The sequence below is a fragment of the Dasypus novemcinctus genome, chromosome 14 (assembly GCF_030445035.2).
Source record: "Dasypus novemcinctus isolate mDasNov1 chromosome 14, mDasNov1.1.hap2, whole genome shotgun sequence".
Lineage (NCBI taxonomy): Eukaryota > Metazoa > Chordata > Mammalia > Cingulata > Dasypodidae > Dasypus > Dasypus novemcinctus.
The window spans coordinates 5,885,882-5,899,503 of record NC_080686.1 but is presented as its reverse complement, the minus strand read 5'-3'; the positions used below and the strand labels follow the sequence as shown (position 1 = coordinate 5,899,503).

Here is a 13,622-nt window from a genome sequence, read left to right as displayed (position 1 = left end):
TGGGAGGAGCAAGTGAGGGAAAACTACCGGCCCATAGGTCTGTGGTCGTGACCTGATGACGCTGCACAAAAAGCCCCGCCCCCAGGGGTCGTGGAGCCTATTTATTCCGCGCTTTTGGTGCCCAAAGCCAGAGCCTGTGAGGAGCTGAAAGACCTGGGGACGCCTTCGTGCAGCCCTGACCCCAGTGCATCTTAGGCCCCTCTTGCCTTGGGGCTGAGAATTTTGAACACCCATGGATGTGACCGATTGCCCTGTACAGGATCTTCACTCACCAGAGTGGGGGAAAGAGGAGCAGCAGTGTCCCTCTGAAGACAACATTCTGAGGGAAAGCAGGTCTGATCAGGATTTGCACGGAGTTGCAGGGAGCAGTTCCAACTTGGAGACGGAGGGAAATACAGCCAGGGGACTGGGCTTCGACGAGGAGGACCAGGCCAGTCTGCCCAAATCTCAGGATCAGGACTCCGATGCTAAGGAGCTGGGCAGGGGCACAGCTAGCTCCTGCTGTGAGAACGACGGGGAGGACTGTACAACTGATCCTGGAGATGAGACCTCCACCGTCACCGTGTATGTGCATGAGTCAGATTTCCATGAGGTGGTTCCTGAGGAGCCAATTTCTATTGTCCAAAATGTAGAAGACCAGAAGGATGGAGGTGAGGACATCATAGACAAAGGAGAAGAAGCTCCAGGGGAGGAAGAAAAACCAGGTTTTAAAAATGTAGAAGAGAAAGAACCTCTGGAGTCTGCCAAGGAGAAGAAACAAAAAGAGGGCGATGATGGAGAGATTGACCACGAGATTGATGATGACGACTTGGAAGAAGGCGAAGTGAGAGAGCCCAGTGATAGGAAGGTGAGGCCTCCTCCCATCAGCCAGTACTTCATGAAAGAGGCTGAGCCACCATTGTCCACTCTTCTTGCACCAATATCAAATTCCATACCATTCAGAGGCCAGGTTAAAGGGAACTGTACCTGGGGGATGAATTGTAGGTTCTTACACCCTGGAGTGAATGACAAGGGGAACTACTCCCTGATCTCCAAAGGTGACCTTTTCCTGCCTAACACTGCCCGGCCTCTTGGACCTCACTCACTGCTTCCAGCCAGTCCTTGGGGTGGGCGGAGAGTTGATGAAATTTTGCCTCCACCCCCTCCAAAGTGCCCAGCAGAGAGTGCCTGGGAACGAGGACTCCGGCAGGCAAAGGAGGTATTAAAAAAGGCAACCCTTCGGAAGGAGCGGGAGCCTGATTTTGAAGAGAAAAGATTGACGGCGGCCGTTGGTGAAGACGAAGGGGAGTTTAATCGGAATGAGCAGCTCACAAGAGATGTCAGAAATACAGAGCTTGAGTTCCACACAGTTCCTTATTATGACTATGACGCAGAATGGTGCTGGCGTGGAGGGCAGTATGAGAATTTCAGGGTGCTGGATACAGAAACAGAGCCCTATCCTCATGACCGGCATCGGGAAAAGCAGAGAGAAAGAGAAAGAGAGAACAAACAGCGAGAGCTGGAACAGAGAAGAGAGCGATGGCAAAGGGAGCGGGAGCACTGGCGAGAGCTCGATGAGGTCCGGCAGCGGAGGAAAGAGCAGTGGGAGAGGGAGCGCGCCAAGTGGGACGACAGGTACTGGCAGCACAGAGACTCGGACAGAGGGAAAGAACAGGCGAAGGAAAAGGAGAAGCCCAAGTCCAGGTCCCCGCAGCTGCCGAGCAGTCAAGCTGAGCCGCTCAAGAAGGCCGCCGCTGTGCGCCCCCAGGTGAAGCGAGCCGAGGAATGGACGGACCCCTGGCGTCGATCCAAGTCTCCCAGGAAGCGCGGTGTGTCGGTGTCCCCTCGTCGGGCACGGAGAAGTGGAAGGACATCGGTCCGGTCGTCCTCGACTTCTGGGTCCTCCAGGTCGTCCTCGGGCTCATCGTCCTGCTCTGGCTCTGGGTGGTCCAGGTCTCCTTCCCGACAATCATCTTACAGCTCCAGCTCCTGCTCCAGCTGCTCCTCCAGGCACAGCTCGTCCCAGGGCTCATCGTCCTGCTCTGGCTCTGGGTCGTCCAGGTCTCCTTCCCGACAATCATCTTACAGCTCCTGCTCCTGCTCCAGCTGCTCCTCCAGGCCCAGCTCGTCCCCGGGCAGTCGATCCAGGTCCAGATCCTTCTTGTCGTCCACGTCGCGGTCGCCAACGCCCTCCCCACGCAGACCTCTTGTGGAACCTAATGGAGAGTTGGCCCCGCTTCCCGGGAAAGCAAGAGGGAAGGTGGTGAAGAAGCCGGTTTCGCCTCCAGCCCCAGCACTTTCCACCAACACCCCTGCTCCTGTGCCCAGGCCCGCCCAGCCCGGACAGACGCCAGGAGGCCGCAGGAAGCAGCAGCCAGCCAGGAGCCCTCCCAGGAAGCGGCTGCATAGGGGCAGCGGCAGGGGCAGAAGCAGCGGCAGGAGCGAGAGCGGCTCCGGGTCCAGATCCAGGTCCACCAGCGCGAGCAGCGTCTCCTCGGGACCCAGCACCAGGCACAGCGTGGCCTCAGAAGACAGGTACAGGGACCTGGGCAGCCCTCCGTCCTTGGCCACCTCACGGTCCCCCACCACAGCCCAGGCCAAGAAGGAGAAAGGAAAATCTAAAAAAACCCTTGGTGTTAAAGAGGATAAGCGGAAAAGGGATACCTCCACTCAAGCCCCCAAGTCCAGGAATCCCCAAGCAGGCAGCAGATCCCCCCAGCTGCCCTTGGCTCAGCAAGAGGCGCCTCCAGGGCAGGCCGCACAGGGCGCGCTAACTGCACACAGGGAAATCAAATTGATTCTGCTAAACAAGGTGACTGAAAAAGGCACCGAGCGACTCAAACTGTCGGACGAGGACAAGCAGAGTCCTCCTCCGGCCAAGCGGCCGCACACAGCCCCAGCCCGCAGTCCTCAGGCCCGGAAGTCCGGTGGGAGACTCGGCTCTCCCAAACTAGAGCAGCGGAGAGGCCAGAGCACCAGAGGGTCTTTGGCTCAGCCAGACAGGAAGTCCCAGGGATCTTCCCAGGCCAAGAGCTCCAGCAAAGTCACGATTGTACCCGGCAAGGCCGCAGAAGGCCGCGCCGCCTCTGCCGCCTGTGCCAAGCCGGGAAAGGCCCGCAGGCCGTCGAGGCGGGAGGCGCTCCTGAAGCAGCTGCAGGCGGTGGAGGACGCCATCGCGCGGAAGCTCCCCAAAGCGTAGCGGCGCCGCGCGCTCGGCTTTCCACACCGCTTCGGATCTGGATTCTCCGAGTTTTCATAAATAGGGTAAACGCAGCCATTTTGGATTTCGCAGTCAAAGTCTTATGTTGGCTCTTATTCTTTTTAAAAATTAAAAAAGGGGGAAAAAAAAGCTTTTCAGATGGAAACGCACACACACAATGGGGTTGATGCTGGACTCCAGCCACTGCTCACAGACTGAAGCGGAGTCCCACATATAGGTAGTCGCGGGCATCAAAACCAAGGAAGGCAGCACTGTATTTCTGTAAACAACGTCGGCCCTGTTGGATGCTTTGTCTGCCCCCTTTCTTTTGCAGCCCATCCCCTTCTGCTGGTCAGGTGTGTTCCTGTGAGCCTCGAAGTGGCCGGTGTCTCCTCACCAGCTGACAAGTAAACCGCACTGAGAGCAGACACAGGAGCAGACATCTGCACACGGATGCGCATAGCGGTGTTATTCACTTTTGCCAACAGTTGGAAAAAACCCAGGTGTCCATCTACTGACAAGTGGATAAACAAATTGTGGAGTATACACGGGATTGAATATTATGCAGTGGTAAGAAGAAATGAAGTCGTGGAGTATATGACAAAATGGACGAAACTTTATGCTGAATGAAGCAAGCCAAACACAAAAGGACAAATGCCATATGATTGCAATATTTTGAACTAAATGTATTGTGCAAACTCATGGAGTTAATAAAATAGGAGGATAGAGAATGGAAAGCTTATGGTTAATCTGTGAAGAGTTGTTAAAAACGTTGTTTGTAAATCTTTGGAGATGAATAGAAATGGTGAAACACATCAAGGTATTTGTACCTAGCAGAGCTATTATATGACAGTTGTTGAAAGTCTAAGGTCATGTATATTACTGGGAGGAAAGCTAAAAACTGTAACATGGGACTTAAAAATAGTAAAGCCTCATGCAAAACACTAATATGGGTGATATTGCATATATGACTTTTTCTCAAAATATAAATACAAATACACTAGAGAGAAGGAAAAAGAATAGCAGCTATGTATGTATGGCAGTGGAAGTATGGAGAGATTGAGAGTTGATGAATTTTGTTTGTTTATGGTTTATTATTATTATTGGAATAATGAAAGTGCTCTAAGAATAACTGAAGTGATGAATGCACAAATATGTGATTACAATGAATACTGTTGTTTGTACACTTTGGATGGATTTATGCTTTATTAATATGGATCAATAAAATTGATTTGTTTTAAAAAAAGAGGTGGAATATTGCAGTAAGTCCTGTACATTTCTCCTTCTGGGTGGTGGCTATGATTACCCATCCCCCAGTTGCTTGTCACTCAGCAGAAAGGACTGCACCCTGGGCTCATGGTGCTGCTTGCTGGTAGTAGGCTGGGCTATGATCTCCTCCTGCAACTCCATGGGGTGAGTGTTCTGATCTTACTGCTTTTGATCAGCTGCTTCTGATATCTTCATATTTGTCTCTGCATATGGAATTGTTTCTACCCCATTTACGGTGAAGCAGCAGAGGAGTTGTTAAGGAGCAGTGCATATTTTTAACTTTTATCTTTCTGTTCCCTGTTTGGGAGCACTGTCATCTGAAAATGTCACCAGACCTCAAATAAAACCTTATAATGAAAATAGGAATGCCAGAGGGGTCAAATTAGATTTCGAGACTTATACTATCATAATACTCAGAATTCCAGTCAACAGCATAAAAATTACAAAACACAGGGATAATGAGATAGTATGAAAAATAATTTTCCATAAATCATCTATGATGAAGGTCTTATACTGGAATTACTAGTTAGGTATTTTACTTTTATTTTTTAAAATTTAGTTCTCTTCCCTTTCCCCTCTCCCCCCAGTTGTCTGCTCTCTGTGTCCATTTGCTGTGTGTTCTTCTGTGACCACTTCTATCCTTATCAGCAGCATCGGGAATCTGTGTTTCTTTTTTTTGTGGCGTCACCTTGTGTCAGCTCTCCGTGTATGCAGCACCATTCTTGGGGGGCTGCACTTTCTTTCATGCTGGGCGGCTCTCCTTATGGGGTGCACTCCTTGTGCGTGGGGCTCCCCTATGTGAGGGACACCCCTGCATGGCAGGGCACTCCTTGCATGCATCAGCACTGCACATGGGCCAGCTCCACACGGGTCAAGGAGGCCCTAGGTTTGAACCGCGGACCTCCCATGTGTTAGGTGGATGCCCTATCCATTGGGCCAAGTCTGCTTCCTGACTAGTCAGATATTTTAATCAGTTTTCTTGAATATGCTCAATGAACTAAATGAAATTAGAATATTTTTAGATATTTTTGTTTAGATTTATGGCCACTACATCCAATATTCAAAATTTACTACAATCTATTTTGAATTGATACTAAATTAACTTCAATAACCAATGAAATTTATGCCCCCATATTATTCACCTTCCTTTTTTTTTTCTGATTAAATCACCTTTCATCTTTATTAATTGTGTGTCCAATCCAGAGTCTTATATTTATGCATTTGGAGTTTATGCATATTTATGAAATAAAATGTAGAATAATTTATTAAAAGTATAATATTTATATTTAGTAATGTGTCTACTTTTGGGAGAGATTTTTATGTGTTCATAGTTTTGAGATATTGTTTAATATACTTTCATTTCTTACTGAAAGGCTTATGTCTGTATTTCTTTTGGGCAGCTCTAAGGTAATGATCTCCCTCAATTTTGTTCAGTTTTGAATGTCTCAATTTCCTCATTTTTTTAAAGATAGTTATACAAAATATGGAATTCTTTCTTGATATTTTTTTCTTCTTTCGTTGCTTTAAATATGTTGTCCCCTTCCTTTTGGCCTCTATGATTTCTAATCAGAATACTATTTAATCTTAATGAAGAACCTTTGTATTTGATGAGTCATTTCTCTCACTGCTTTGGAGATTCTATTTGTCTGTTTCTATTTCTATTTCTATAATCTCTCTCTGGATCACTTGGATTTGTCCTCTAGGTGTTTTCAGCTCATTACATGTGGATATACATATCATTCATAGAATTTGGGAAGTTTTTGGCTATTACTTATTCAAGTTTACTATCTACCCTATTCTTCTTCTGTACTAGTCCGTTTAATTATTTCTTAAGACTCCTTCTTTGAAAAAAAAGGTATTCCTCAAAGTCTGTGGTCACTCATGTCTGTTCAATTTACTTGTATACAGATAATATTTTGGCAGATACATTCTTGAACACCTGTAGGGAACAAAACAAAAACAAGATAACAAACAAAAAAACCCCTCTCAGTCTTGCAGATGACTCTTTGCTATAGCTATTCTTCAGTGTTTATTCAAACTTGGACTGACCCTGCAGATCAACCTTTAGAGTCTGCATCTTGCCTGAGTTTGCTTCATGGCTTTCTACATACTCTCATCTATATGGGTGTTCCAGAATGTCCTAATTTCCAAAAGAAACTCTCCCCATCTTTTCCTCTCAGAGCCATAGGTCTCTATTTTGTATTGGTATTAGTCATCCAAAAGGGTGTGATGCAAAATACCAGAAATTGGTTGGTTTTTATAAAGGGTATTTATTTGGGGTAGGAGCTTACAGATACCAGGCCATAAAGCATAAGTTACTTCCTTCACCACAGTCTATTTTCACGTATGTTGGAGCAAGATGGCTGCTGGAATCTGCAAAGGTTCAGGTTTCCTGGGTTCCTTTGGGCTCAGCTCCTCTGTTTTCCCATGAGGTCAGCTGTACAGTAGTAGGCTCTCTAAGGATTTGCCTCTCTCCCAAGGCCAGCTGTAGACTATCAGGTGAACACTCTGTGACTCTGTCTCTCTCCCTGGGGCTCTAGTTTAAGACTTTAGCATCAAACTCCAACATCATAACTCCAACATTGAAAGTCCTCAGATCTATCCTTTGTCATGCCTTTTATCTGTGAGCCTCATCCACCAAGGCATGGGGACTCAATGCCCTAATGGCATGATCAGATCAAAGCCCTAATCATAACTTGATCATGCCCAGGTACAGACCAGATTACAAACATAATCCAGTATCTATTCTTGGAATTCATAACTATGTCAAACTGGTACAATACATCAACTGAAAACTTTTGCAACAGTTAACACCAATTTGGTCATTTTATTATAGCATTTTTTAGCAATGCCTACCAATTCTCAAACCTGTGTGAGTTCTTTGGTACTTGAAACAGAGAAACAAGCATCTGAAAGTAAGCATATGCTATTTTGTAAATCAAATGTGCTCAGCTACCTCCAAAGCCAATTTACCAGTTTGTTATTACTGATAAATTCCAAAATGAAATACTGGATTATGTTTGTGAACTGGTGTTTTCCTCTGGGAATATTAGATTATATTAAAGTCAGAGGTTTACTTGATTAAATAATAATTCTTTGATTGGGCCACATCAATAGGACATTACATCCTTGGCCCCCTGGTGGGTGGGGACTTACAGAGAAGACAACATGGAAGAAAAGTTAGTTGGAGTCCTGGGCTGGAGCCCCGGGAAGTAAGCACACAGAAGAACTAGGTTGTGAAGAAAGAGAGGCAAGCTCCAGGGAAGAGAGGAAATGGGGAGGCCTGAACCCTTGCAGATATTGGCAGCCACCTTGCCCCAACACATGGCAATAGACTTTGATGAGGGAAGTAACTTATGCTTTATGGCCTGTTAACTGTAAGCGTCTACCTCAAATAAATTCTCTTTATAAAGCCAACAGATTTCTCATATTTTGCATCAGCACCCCTTTGACTGGCTAATACACCCAGGATATAGGGTCCCATACTGGGAAAATGGCCTTTCCTTTTTTCAAAATTTCCACAGATTCAGGGAGGGAAAGAGCAAGAGTTTGCAAAAGTGCTTCAGAGTTTTCCTACCATTTTCATTTGGTCTTATTCTTGATTCATTATCCCCTTGGTAGCTGTAAACTTTTGACAGATATGCAGAGTTCTTAAAAAGTTGTTTCTTATATTTTCTACATATATATACATGTACATACATATACACATTTATTTATATGTATATATGCAGAAGGAAGGGAGCTGCCTATTCCATCGCCTTGCTGATGTCTCTTACTATCTTTCTTGGCCCCTGAAATTATACTTAAGTTCTTCTTCGAAGATATAAATTCTTATATCTTTTTAAGCAGAATCTCTCTGATTTGAGCACTGTTTTGGTAATAGGTTATACATGAAGAATTAACTTTATAAAAAGAAAAGCCTAAAATTGATGGTTCTTAAAGAGTGAGTTTGATGGCAGTAGGGATTTCAAGAGACCCATACTATGAAATGCCTTGGATTTTGCTTGGTGACCTATGACCTAGTTTTACTGATATCAGGGCATACTCTGTAACATCACCCAAACAGAGTACATAAGAGTGAATTTCATAAACTGACAGGTTATATATACAACTCTCCTGTGGATCTCTGTATTACTACTCTTCAGTAAGAGAAGGTAAGTAAGGATCACCATAAATCTGAGCAATATCTCTGTAAACATAGAGACTAGCTCAAAGATACAACAATATTTCAACATTTACTGCAACTCAAAAATGTCACTCAAACAAAATAATTATACTAGGAATATGTGGGCAGAGGAAAAATGTATACATGTATGGAGGGGTTTGGGACTAATAAAACACAGACAAAGCATGTGTGTCATTTATAAATATGGATATATGTACACAATAGAACCAGCCAATGAATTTGGAAGCATATAAATACCAGGAAGTAAAAACAGGGAGCTGTAGAATATAGAAAATATATTGCTGTTTCTAAAAACAAATATTGTAAAAATATTTTTCTCTTTGCATGGATAACTTGCTTGCAATTTTACAAAAATGAAGAGCACACTGAATGAAATAATAGAGTGGGTTGTTTGACTTATGATACTGATTTGATTTATACAGAAAGGAAAGTGCCACAATACTTAAAATTTTCTCATTTTTCTTTCAGAAGTACTGTTCATTTTTTATATGATGGGAGTAGAAGCATAGAGTTAGAGACATAGGTTTTAACACATACACAAAGCAAATATTCATACAGACAGAAAAATTCAAAGAATGCAAAAATTAATTCATTATTAAACTTGGTGCTTTTTAATAAGTAAAAAGAACAAAAGTAAACAGTAATATATTTTATTACCTTATATTCCAACACTGTTCTTTTCAGTTATGTGTTTCATTTTCACTTTGTTAATATTTTTTAATGTTAGTTAAGGCATAATTGTCATTTTATAATGTTATTTTGTAAATTTGATCCATCCATTCTAAGACATCTGCTTCCCTTGACATATGATGTCCACTCAGTGATTCACTTTAATGTTGTTGTGCTTCTCAGCTGCCTCAAATCTCTGCCTGTGTTCATTCCCAGTCCAGTGTTATCACTTACCCTGTGGATGTACTGGGATATCTTGAGAGGAAGACCTTGCTCTGTGTCAAGGCAAAGATAAGTTGAAAAAATGAAGAGGGGTGGCCATAGCCTTTGTCCTCTCTTAAATTAACTTGCATTGTTTTTTTTTTTTTTTTTTGCTGAAATTTTCTTGAACATATGTAGGAAATGAAATTAGTAAAACAAAAAAGCAAAGCAAAATAAAAGAAGTAGGGCTTGGTTTTTATTAGGACAGGAGTCCACCAAGTCCAGCCAGTCAAAATAAATCAATTTCCTTCTCAGAAAAAATAAAATAAAATAAAATAAGTAACAACTCCTCTTCCCATCTAACAGACTGGCTTTCTTGGGGCTATATTTCAATCCTTATTGAGTCTTGGACTTAGCTTAGACACCATCCTCATGTTAACATCTTCCTGGGAATTTTCAGATCATGCATCTTGCTTGGGTTTGCTTCTTGGATTTCTATATGCTCTGGTATAAATGATGTTCCAGAATGTCCTGTTTTTCAATAGAAACTTTCCCAATCTTTTTCTCCCATGATCATTGTCTATTTTATGGCTCATCTGCAATCTTTTGCATGAGTTATCAGAAGTTTAATCATTTCCTTATAGCATTTGAGCAATGACTGCCACTTTTCATTGATTTAGGAGATTTGTGTGAACATCATTGATTAGTTGTCCTAAATCCTGTTTCTTGTTAGGATATTTGGATTGTTACTTTGGCTGGGCTGTATCTTCCAGTTTCTTAGTATTTTTCTGCTGATGTCTAGACCTCTGAACATGTTGGTGAATTCCCTCTGATAGTTAATTTCTCTATCTTGCTTAGTGGTATTTTTCACAGCTTTCTTTGATTTTTGTTTTAACTTTATTCTGAGTCCTTAAAATTGCACAACTTACATTATCAGAATCAGGACAGTGAGTCACTAAAGGGGCACAGATTTTCTCCCAGGGTTCCAGTATAAGAGAGATCTAAGCATAAAGGAGTTTTTCCCCTTGCAATTTCCAGCTGGTCAGCAGGTGTCACTTATCTGAGAACCTTTCCACAGAGGTGTCTTTTTCAACCCTGGTTAACCCATGCTTCTGGTCTAGCCAGAGCCGAGATTCAAAGTGGGCTGTATTGGCCACATTCACTCCAGAGAAACCACTCTTCTCTCCCCTGCATCCCCCCCACGCCCCCTTTCCAGGGAGGAAGTGTCTGTTCCCCTCTCTTTCAGTTGCAATGAGCCACAGGTTATATCCAGGTTACACATCATGAGAGTGGGACCTTGGTATCATTCCCTGCTGCCATGGGGGTTTAATAACTCACAGTTGTCAGTTCAGGTTCTTTGTCTCTCTGTCCCTCACTCTCCTGGTGATTGCATAGCACTGTTCTGGTCTGTTGATTCCCAAGCAGGTCCTTCAGACAGCTTTATCACCCTTTCTCTGTTGTTTTTGTGAGAGTTGAGCCCTGCCAGTCTACTTCCACACTATCTTCCCAGAAGTCTCCCAATGAAGATTTTATATATACAAATCTTTCATTCACCTTTGCATTACCATTCATCTGTATGAGAAGGTAACCAAGGATCACCACAAATTTGAGCAGTACCTTTCAAAATATAAAGAGAATTTAAAAAATACAATATGCCAACATTTATTGCAACTAAAAAATGCAACTTATACCAAATTGTCATGTTAGGAAAATGTGGGCAGATGAGCAGTTTGAACATTTATGGAGGGGGTTGGGACCAAGGAAAGATAGAAAAGCACATGTGTCAATTTGAAGTATGGAGATATGCACATGATAGAACCAATTAATGAGTTGTAAGTGCATAATTCTTGGGAAAAAATTTGGAGATGGATTATATTGGCAGAATATTGCTGTTTCTCAAAACAAATATTATATACTTACAATACAAACATATTTATTCTTTACTCAGATGACTATTTCACCATTTAACATAGTGAAAATCATGCAGAATGAAATAAAATTTCTGTTGCTGTGTTTAGTGATATTGATTTGTATCTGTAACATTTCACATATACAGAAAGCAAAATGAAAAGAGGCTCAATTTACAAATTTTCATTTTTCTTCCACAACTTCCATTTATTTTTCATCTGATAGGAGTAAAAATATAGAGCTAAAGATACCTGTAGATGCAAACACAGAAAGAAAGTACATATACATATATATAAGAAAATTTACAGAGAACAAAATATAGAAGTAATAATTTATTATTGTCCTTAATGCACTATAATAATACAATATTAAATAATAACACATTTTCCTAACTAATATTTGACATTATTCTTTTTAATTACTTATTTCATTTTTTACATGGTTTATATTTTCTAATGTTTGCTAAGGGAAATCATCACTGTAATTATTTTACAATTTTGATCCATATATTCTAAGTTGCCTGCTTCCCATGACATATGCTGTCCACTCATTGATTCCCTTTAAGGTTGTTGTGCTGCTCAGCTGCCTCATATCAGGCCCTTCTGATCATTCTTCTTTTTTTTAAGATTTATTTAATTTATTTTTTTCTCCCCACCCCCCACCTCATTGTCTGCTCTCTGTGTCCATTTGCTGTATGTTCTTTCCGTATTTGCTTGTGCTCTCATTAGGCAACTCTAGGAACTGACCCTGGGACCTTCTGGAGTGGCAGAGAGGCAATCTTTCTCTTGCTCTCCTTCAGCTCCCTGTTCTGCTATGTCTTCTCATTGTCTCTCCTCTGTGTCTCTTATTGTGTCATCTTGCTGCACCAGCTCTCTGCATCGACTGGCCTCCTGTGCTGGGTGGCATTCCCACACAGGGTGATACTCCTGTGCAGGGAAGCACTCCTGTGGGGGCCTGCACTCTGTGGGGGTCACCTTGCCACATGGGCCAGCTTGCCTTCACCAGGAGGTCCTGGGCATCAAACCCTGGACCCTCCATATGGTAGATAGGAGTCCAGCTGCTTGAGCCACATCCGTTTCCCACTTCTGCTCATTCTTGATCCCAGAATTATCACTTACATAGATGTATTCTATGCAAGATACTGCTCCAAGCACAGAAGACATAGCCTTTTGACAGAGGATGTGCAGCACAACATCTGTAGTTGCTGATGTGTAGAACCTTAGGATCCAAGAAACTCTTCATGAGAAGATTTCACTCTCATGTACCAGGAATTGGAAGCTTTGTGATTACAGTGGAATGTACTGGTCCAAGAGACTTTGAGAAGAGAGTGTGGGGCATGATCACCTGGGCACATCAATCTCTATCAGTTTTTAAAAAATTAGTCACACACAGAGATTTTCTGCTGCTCTGCCTTTACCTTCCTGGACATCAGAGTCCTGGGTCATAGCCACTGATACTTGAAATGTTGAGACTAAAGGTAGGTGGTATTCTTAACAAAACAATGCCTGAGGCGATCCCATCAAATAAATGCGAACACCTTACCTTATCCTATCCTCTCACAGCTGACTTAGTCACTCTGTATTCTAGGCTGCTACTATCCCATGACACAAAACATCTAAAAATATACTGAATGGACTGGGAGAGGGTGTAAACTACAACATAAACTATAATCCATGCTGTGTAGCAATGTTCCAAAATGTACTCATCAAATGCAATGAATGTACCACACTAATGAAAGAAGTTGTCTATGTGGGAGGAATGGGGGGTGTGCAGAGTGGGGTTTATGGGAACCTCTTATATTTTTTAATGTAACATTTTGTGTGATCTATGTATTTTTAAAAAAAAGACAGGAAAAAAGAAAAAAGAACATAAAAGAAATAAAAATAAATACACACATATAAACACATGAACATGCAATCCTCAGGGAAAAATATCTTTCCCTCCTACAAGAGATTTGTCATGAATGTGGGTCTCTGGGTTCCTGGATAACATGTATTTCTTTGCAGTTTATTTCAAGAAACTATTTCATGGGAAAGAGTCAGCAGCCTCTGCTATTTTCTGTCTTGGCAGGTATTGAACTTCCTCAGAGTGTTTTCAATTCAATTTAACACAGAAAATATATTCTACAGTTATGAAAAGTGCAGATGTGTGATTCCTGAGCCCAGCCTCCACGGAACACTATGGAAGCACTGCAACATTTTCCTCACACCA

At 42.5% G+C, this 13,622-nt stretch overlaps 1 pseudogene; it reads left to right on the top strand.

Moving 5' to 3' along the window:
• The first annotated feature begins 232 nt into the window (after positions 1-232).
• LOC101445038 (zinc finger CCCH domain-containing protein 18 pseudogene) lies at positions 233-3,178 on the top strand (annotated as a pseudogene).
• The last annotated feature ends 10,444 nt before the right edge of the window (positions 3,179-13,622 follow it).